An 8,383-nucleotide genomic window follows, 5' to 3' on the forward strand; every position below is an offset into this window, starting at 1 on the left:
ACACTGCAAGTCTTTGTGGATGATTCCTTACTTCTTTCATTTTTTCTGGTGGCTTTAAATTGCATCAACACATATGCAGGTCTATATTGTGAAAGTCAAACTGATCTTCAGGCTAGCTGAAAACTTGAAACTATTGAGCAGGATGAAATTTCAGGGGACAAGTTATGGCCCAACCTATGTTTTTGAACACTATCAAAAAGGAGGTATGGTGCACTGAAACAGTGTTATGACAGCCCCCTAATTTTTTTATTAATCTCTATCAAACATGCAGTTGGAACTTAATGGTTACTGTATCAGTTACTGTATCAGTGGAAAAGACTGAGTACAGCAAGAAATAGTCATGCATACAGCAAAAAAGAAGTTCCAATGCCATTTAAGAGTACATCTGTTAATCAGATTTAAAAACCAGCAAGTAACTACCTCATACTGTTACATTCAGAGGTGATGGAGCAGAATAGCCAGAGATATTACTAGCTTTTACAGTGTTTCCCATGGAGAGTGCAACAGGTATAACAGTAAGCACAGCACTGTATAATGATGATGGAAAATTCAGGATACAGAAGGATGCATGGGAAATAATAAATCACTTGAGACACTTTAGCTAGTAATCAAGTTAAATATTAGGCATTAAACAATTAGGGATGCTTCTGAAATTCACATCTGTATTTCTCCTTAGATTTCAGAGCTCTGAATTTCTGATCATGTTACAAAAGTGGAACCAATCCATGAGAAATTTTCATTATTATTCTTTTTTCAAAATTTTGTACATGTTGTTTATTGGAGTTTTCAGTTCCTTCAGTTCATTAGCATTTTATTATTACCAGCTTACATGAGCTCATTGATAAAACACTGCAAAAATGCAGTCTTAATGTGATTAGACATGTGGGTTTATTAAAACTGTGTTTGTGTGGTATATTGTCAAGTGAAGGAATGAAGGTCTAGGGTCCCCTTGTGATTGCAGAGAGAGTACAACACACTCCTAGACTAATTGTCTTCTAGGCAAGCTAAATTTATCCCATCTGAGGTTTGGAAAGGGTGCTACACTCCAATCAGGGCAGTATGTGAAGAAAACTATTTTTTCTTAAGGACTAAGCATGCCTGGTGTATTGTATTTCAACACTTTGTTTGGATTCGAAAGTCCCACAGGATCTTGACCTTCTCATTTTCCATTACTTTCTCTGGACAATGTTCCCATGAGTTCTTAGCTGTTCTTATGTTGTAATTCTTGCATCATCATCGTCATCGTCATCGTCATCGTCATCGTCGTCGTCATCGTCATCATCATCATCATCATCATCATCATCATCATCATCATCATCATCATCATCATCATCATCATCATCATCATCATTTATTCGTTTTATAAACCACCCACCCCCGGACCATGTCCCCATCTACTGTTGTCCCTATCCCCATGTGTGTTTTTGTACTGGGTAGGGGAGAGCTTCTCAGCATCCAATGCCTTAGACTTAGGCGATTCCCACCTTTTTTTCAAGACACAAGATGGCATCTAAGGCGGTTTCTGCATGGGCTGAAAGCAACAGCTTCAGCCCGGTAAAACACAATTTTGGCAGGGACCCTTCACACAGGCGCCGCTGCCAAATCAATGCAGCAGTGCTCTGTGCTCGCCAAAACAGTGTATTCAAAACTCGCTTGGGGAGCGAGTTTTCCTGCAAACACCGGCTTCCATCCACTGCCATGCCAATGGCAGTGGGTAGAAGCCGGCGTTTTCCCCTCCCCAACCCCAAACACCTCCTTACCTTCTGCTGGCAGCCACGTTGCTCTGAGGAGGGAAGGGGACACGCCCCCTTGTCTCTGGTCCTTTAGCTGTCACTATGGCCATGGGGGCATGTCCCCTTCCCTCCTCCAAGCGATGATAAAGCAAAGGTAAGAAGGCTTTTGGGGCCAGGGAGGGGAATACGCGGCTGTGCAGAGTTTGCTCCAACAGCTGCCCATCCCATGGGGCCATTTGTGTGAACGGCCCCAGAGCCTGCATCGGCATGATTAATGCCGATGCAGGCTCTCTCCCTTGGCTGTGCAGAAACAGCCCAAGCAATTTTCCCCTCAGAAAGAGAAATTCTCTAAAGCTTCTACAGAGGGGATCAGAGCTGCAACAGTGAGAGAAGAAAGATCCCTCTCAGGAAGCCGGTTGACTGACCTGGAGCAGGGCATTGAGGTCCACCCAGGAAGCCACTTGGCTGACTCTGGGGCTGGAAATGCTCCCCCCCGGTCAGAAAAATTGTGCATTTCTGAACTGAGGAGGGGTAGTTAATACCCCAGAAGACAGAGTCAGAATTCAAAATGACCTGGACAGATTAGAGGGTTTGGTGAAAACAAACAAAATGAATCTCAACAGAGATGAATGTAAGATACTACACTTAAGCAGAAAAAAATGAAATGCACAGATATAGAATAGGTGACACCTGGTTTGACAGCAATGCATGCAAAAGGGATTTGGGAGTCTTAGTAGATCACAAACTGAACATGAGTCAGCTGTGTGATGCGGTGGCCAAGATATATCGAGGGATGTAACTGTACCTCTCTAGTCTGCATTGGTTAGACCTCACCTTGAATATTGTGTGCAGTTCTGGAAACTGCAATTCAGGCAGGATATTAAGAAGCTGGAACAGGTCCAAAGGAGGGCAACCAAAATGGTAAAAGGTGTGGAATCTATGCCCTACAAATAGAGACTTAGGGAGCTGGGTATGTTTAGTGTGGTGAAGAGAAGGTTAAGAGGCAACATGATAGCCATGTTTAGATATTTGAAGGGATGTTATGTTGATGAGGGAGCAAGCTTGTTTTCTGCTGCTCCAGAGACTAGGACCAGGAGCAATAGGTGCAAGGTGAAGGAAAAGAGAATCCACTTAAACATCAGGAAAAACTTTCTGACAGTAAGGGCAGTCCGACAGTGGAATGCACTAGCTCAGAGTGTGATGGAGTCTCCTTCTTCAGAAGTTTTTAAAGAGAGACTGGATGGCCATCTGTCAGGAGTACTTTGATTATCTGTTGCTGAATTGCAGGGGGTTGGACTTGATGGCCCTTGTGGTCTCCTCCAATTCTATGATTCTATGGCAATAACATGTCTATCATGTGATTCCAGTCAACAGTCACCTACTTTCATTCCAGAGCCATTGTGTAGGTGACCATTGATTCCTGGAACAGAGAGGTTGTAGCTATGAGCTACATGATAAGAGTTCTATTGTCTCCCACAGTCCCACTTCCTCTCATCTCCAGTGCACTTCAAGCCCGACAAGGCACTCAGAATGACATCTGCAATCCACTATCTGCTATAGATCAGAGCAATAGAACCAGTCCCGGTGTTGGAGAGGTCCTCAGGGATCTATTTGCATTTATTCACCAGAGAAACAGGGACTGGCAAGTCATCCTGAATCTTCGGTATGTAAACAAGCACATCATGTATGTATGTAAACAAGCACATTGTTTATGGTACGTAAACAAGCACATCGTGGAATCACTTCATGACGTTGCTAGACCTGATGGAAGCATACCTACACATTCCCATAAACCCTGCTCATAGGTGCTCCCTTTGTTTCGCAGTGGGGGGATGATCATTTCCAATTTTGGGCTCTTCGGTTCGGACTAGTGATGGCACTGAGAGTATTCTCCTGGCCTCAATCCTCCTCCTCCTTCAACAGAAGATTCACATCTACCCCATCTGGATGACATTCTAATCAGATCCAGATCAAAGGAGCAGGCCATGCTACATGTCTCTCAAGTCCAACAGGTCCTCCAAAGTTATGACTTTCTAGTAAATCTGGAAAAGAGCACCCTGGTACCGACCTGATAGACTCTGTCAACAATATCTTAGTCCTGCCCAGGGAAAAGATTCTAAAGATCCAGAGGGCCGTGTCAGCTGTCCTGGTAAGCAGACAAGCTTCACTCCGACAACTAGGCAGTTTTTTGGGTTTATTCATCTCGACCATAAAGTTAATTCAATGAGGATGACTTCCTATCAGACCTCTTCAAAGTTTCCTACGGTCATTCGAACCTGACACCATTGCAAAGAAAGACCGAGTATTGGATGGCCATCTACCAGAGAAACTATGCGTCAGTCTTCGACTGAAACCTGACTCAGAGGAAGGTGTTTCTTCACCAACACCAGATCCAGATTTTCACAGATGTATGGCCATGTTCTAGTAGCATTTTCTCCTGATGTTTTGTCTGCATCTGTGGCTGGCTCCAGGTCCTCTGAAGATGCCAGCCACAGATGTATCTGAAACATCAAAAGAAAATGCTACCAGAACATGGCCATACAGCTTGGAAACCACACAACACCCCAATACCTAGTCTAGTGTATTTGTAGCTATGTAGATTTCTAGGTCTCTCCTTATATTTAACTTCAAACTCATTATGTACAGTGGCAAAATTTCAAGAGTATTCCAGAATGGTATACTTTGATCCTTAGAAAGGTTGAAACTATTGGTTTTCCTTTGGAATCACTTCTTATGCTTACAAATGTGGAAGCCTTCAGACTAGTTAGGAACAGGCTATTGGATCTTGATTTTCATAACTTGACTCTTGCAGCCAAGACAACCTGTTACCCTACTACATTATTAATCCCACACGAGCATGGAATTATGGCAGCATATCTCCGTCTGCTATTTAATCCCACCCAGAGGAGCCTTGGCTAATGCAAGATGTAATGTGTTGCCATCAGCTCTTTTGGATGGGAGATTTAAGAATATGGAACGTTCTAAAAGGGTTTGTTCCTGTAATTTGGCTACTGTTGAAACACTCGACTATTCTCTGTTTGTATGCCCTAAATACAACAAGATATGCGTGAAATATATGAATTCCATTTTCTTGCAATGTTCTCAGTGGCAAGAATGTTATAAGATACCCTATAAGAGCAGCAGTGATGTAGGAGGTTAAGAGCTCGTGTATCTAATCTGGAGGAACCGGGTTTGATTCCCAGTTCTGTCGCCTGAGCTGTGGAGGCTTATCTGGTGGAATTCAGATTAGCCTGTACACTCCCACACACGCCGGCTGGGTGACCTTGGGCTAGTCACAGCTTCTCGGAGCTCTCTCAGCCCCACCTACCTCACAGGGTGTTTGTTGTGAGGGGGGAAAGGCAAGGAGATTGTAAACCCCTTTGAGTCTCCTGCAGGAGAGAAAGGGGGGATATAAATCCAAAACTCTGCTCTGCTCTTCTCTTCTCTTCTCTTCTCTTCTCTTCTCTTCTCTTCTCTTCTCTTCTCTTCTCTTCTCTTCTCTACTTCCTGAACAGCTCTGATGTGCTCTTTTGTGAAACTGTTGCAAATTTTATACTGGAAATTAGGAATTTTAATGGTGTTTTTTAATCTTCTTTTCTTTTAAATTTTGTCCTGTTTTGTATGCCAATAAAGGCCACGTACCAGTACTGTATTTACTGTATTATGCAGAAATAGAGGCAGAGAATGAGAAATAGTTTCTAACATGTTGGAATGTATTCATAATGCTATACCCAGAATCTTTTAATCCTTGCTCTCCCTGTTCTGATACAACTCTTAGCTCCACATCAAATAAATTTGGCTATCTTTTCAGCTGTAGATTTGTGTAAGGCCCATAAAATTACCCCCCTTTCAAGCAACTGAATAGACAGTCAACAGCAAAAGTTAAATCCTTTCAAGATAAGGTGCAGCTTATGGATCCTAATACATGGTTTCCTGTTCATCTGATTTTGCAGGCTATATTGCCCCCCCCCCCCCATATCCATTTCTTTGCCACATTCAGCCTGAAGGCTACTTGGTGCGACTGAGTCATTCTTTCTCCTGCTGAGAGATTTCTCAACTTCTTTTTGAAACAGCTGATTAGTGTTCTATCAGTATATCACATTAAGAAGAGAAATATTAAAAGATGTTGCAAATCAATCAAACCCTTACCTTGTATAAACTGAGATGGATCTTCCTTGAAAGTATGGAAGCAATATCCTACAGTAATTCAGCTCCATCCACACTTGGTGTGTGATTGTTATATGTAACCACATCCACCTGAAACCTGTTTTTCCAGCTCGAGTCTAGGGTCCTTAAGAACACTAATCAAGATTATAATGAAAGTGAATAGTCCTTATGGGATCTGTTAGCCTCCACTTCCTGACAGTGGGCCTTTCCCCACTTACCTTAAGCCCTGCGCTACTTGAGGAGAGTAGCGCGGGGTCCCCCGGCACTCCCCACAAGAGGGGCGGCGACAGTGCAGCCACCCCAACGCTGCTGCTGTCACACCCCCTCAGCGCGAGGCATCCCTGGCGCTCTTTCAAAGGGCGCCTTTTGATGACCCCACGCAGTGCGGGGTCGTGGGGACGCCCGGGCACGTGCCAGGGATGCTGCGCACTGGGAATTGCGGGCAGCAACCCTCGGAAAAAAGGTAAGTGGGGAAAGGGCCAGTAGTTTCTCTTGCACAGGGTTAATGTACTGATGGGGCTCAGAACTTAATGAAATCAGGTTATATACCATGCAGATCTTCGTCGTCCTCCTTTTTTCTAGGTGTACACAGCACATAAGTGCAGAGGCGGAGTGACGGGAAACTGCGCCTGGGGCACTCGCACGCTCTGCGTCACTGCTGCAGCACTTCCTGCCCTCACCCTGCCCTGGAATGCCCCCGCCACGCCCCATCTTAGTTTAGCTGAGCATATTGGTCTTAACAGAAGAACAGCTAGATTCAACTCCAGTAACATTTTAGAGGTGTATCTGATGAAGGAAACATTGACCCTCAAAAGCTTATACCCTGAAATTCTCCTTGAACTTTAAGGTGATAATGTATTTGAATCTAGCTATGCTTGCTTAGATTTCTTAAAGTCTATAGAAGATGGATAATCAGTGATGGACAATGACTGTTACGGATAAACTAAGGGCCCCAGAGAAGCTGACAAAGTGAAGTTTTAAAATAGTTTGTTTTTAAAAGAAGGAGTTTAAGAAAATAGCTTGATGAGTAGTCATTGAAAACCATTTTAGCCATACAGAGCACAAATATCTAAGATGTAAGAAGGGGTTAGCTGAAGATCTGCAGTGTGAAGATCTGCAGTGCATCCTTCCCCTTCCATTAGCCCATTTTTATGTGAATTTCAATTATTAATACATATGAATGTGCTATCAACTTGCAACTGACTTTGAGCAAACTCAGAAAGGGTTTTTCAAGGCATGTGGGTGATTTGCCACTGCCTTCCACTTCAGAACTTTCCTTGATGGCCTCCCATCAAAGTGCTGACCCTTCTTAGTTTTTCAGATTTAACAAAATCAGGCTATACCATGCCATCTTCCCTCCAGGCAACCAACAGCTGCACAGAAATTACCAATTAGCTCGGTATAATAATAAAAATATGAAAATATATCATTATCTGAAATCATTAGATCTCAAAGAATTACACCAATGAACAAAGTCAGTTTGAAATACTTGAAATTGTTATTTGCCTCATGAATTTGGCTCTGGATGGCATAGAATCATTACATTTTAAAGAAAAATACTTAATCAATTTGAAGGCAATGAATTCATTCTTTCTTTTTTAAAAAATCAGTATCCCTAAAAAGTTATTGCATTAGTACTAAAAAGTCCTTATTATCATATGTTGCCTTAGTGGCTTATGTACCTATTTTATCTGTCGAACATATTCATCAATCCAGCTTTTTAAAAATTGTAACTCCTTAAGACACCCATCTGTAGTGTAATTAATTGCTGTGGATCAGGCAATAGTCAATTTTCTATCTATGACACTGAAACATCAGGACAGACAGACAGATAGATAAACTGTGGGATTTTTGGTTAATTATTGGTGTTATTAACTTCACAGCACCCAGTACCAAAACAGAACAGAACTTTACTAGAGCATAAGCAAGGTTTGGTGTGGCCCCTGCTAGACCATAATGTGGGGCCAGGACAGCGTCTCTGGTCCTACACAGCTGAATTAGTTTAAGAAAAACTTAGAATTAGCAAACACCCAAGAAGCAAGTTTGAAACAGAAGATAAGTTTACTGGACAGCATAAGTATCTGACCAGGGTGTCCTCTTAAGGGTAAGAGGCACACCCTTGATACAAAGGGACCAATTTTTATAGACCTTAAAATACAAGCGTCCGCACAATCATCATCATAAGATTTACGTACATAGTCCATACCTCTTTCACGTGATACAAGCATGTATGTTCAAACCTCATTGGAGAGAACTGTCTCCTGGTCACATGAAGACAGCCTCTTATTCTACGTCAAACGCTGCATGATGTTACCTCTATCCATTACAAAGGGCTGCCATAAAACTAGCTTGCTGTCTTCAAGAATAACTTGTTCTTCTGTTTTTCTAACTTTGCTCCCAGATAGATATTTCCCCTTCAGGCAATGCAGGCTTAATATACTTTTCTTTACCATTTAGAAATGATTTACAAATATTGATTCTAA

This window comes from Sphaerodactylus townsendi, linkage group LG05 (assembly GCF_021028975.2).
Source record: "Sphaerodactylus townsendi isolate TG3544 linkage group LG05, MPM_Stown_v2.3, whole genome shotgun sequence".
NCBI classification, from domain to species: Eukaryota; Metazoa; Chordata; class Lepidosauria; order Squamata; family Sphaerodactylidae; genus Sphaerodactylus; species Sphaerodactylus townsendi.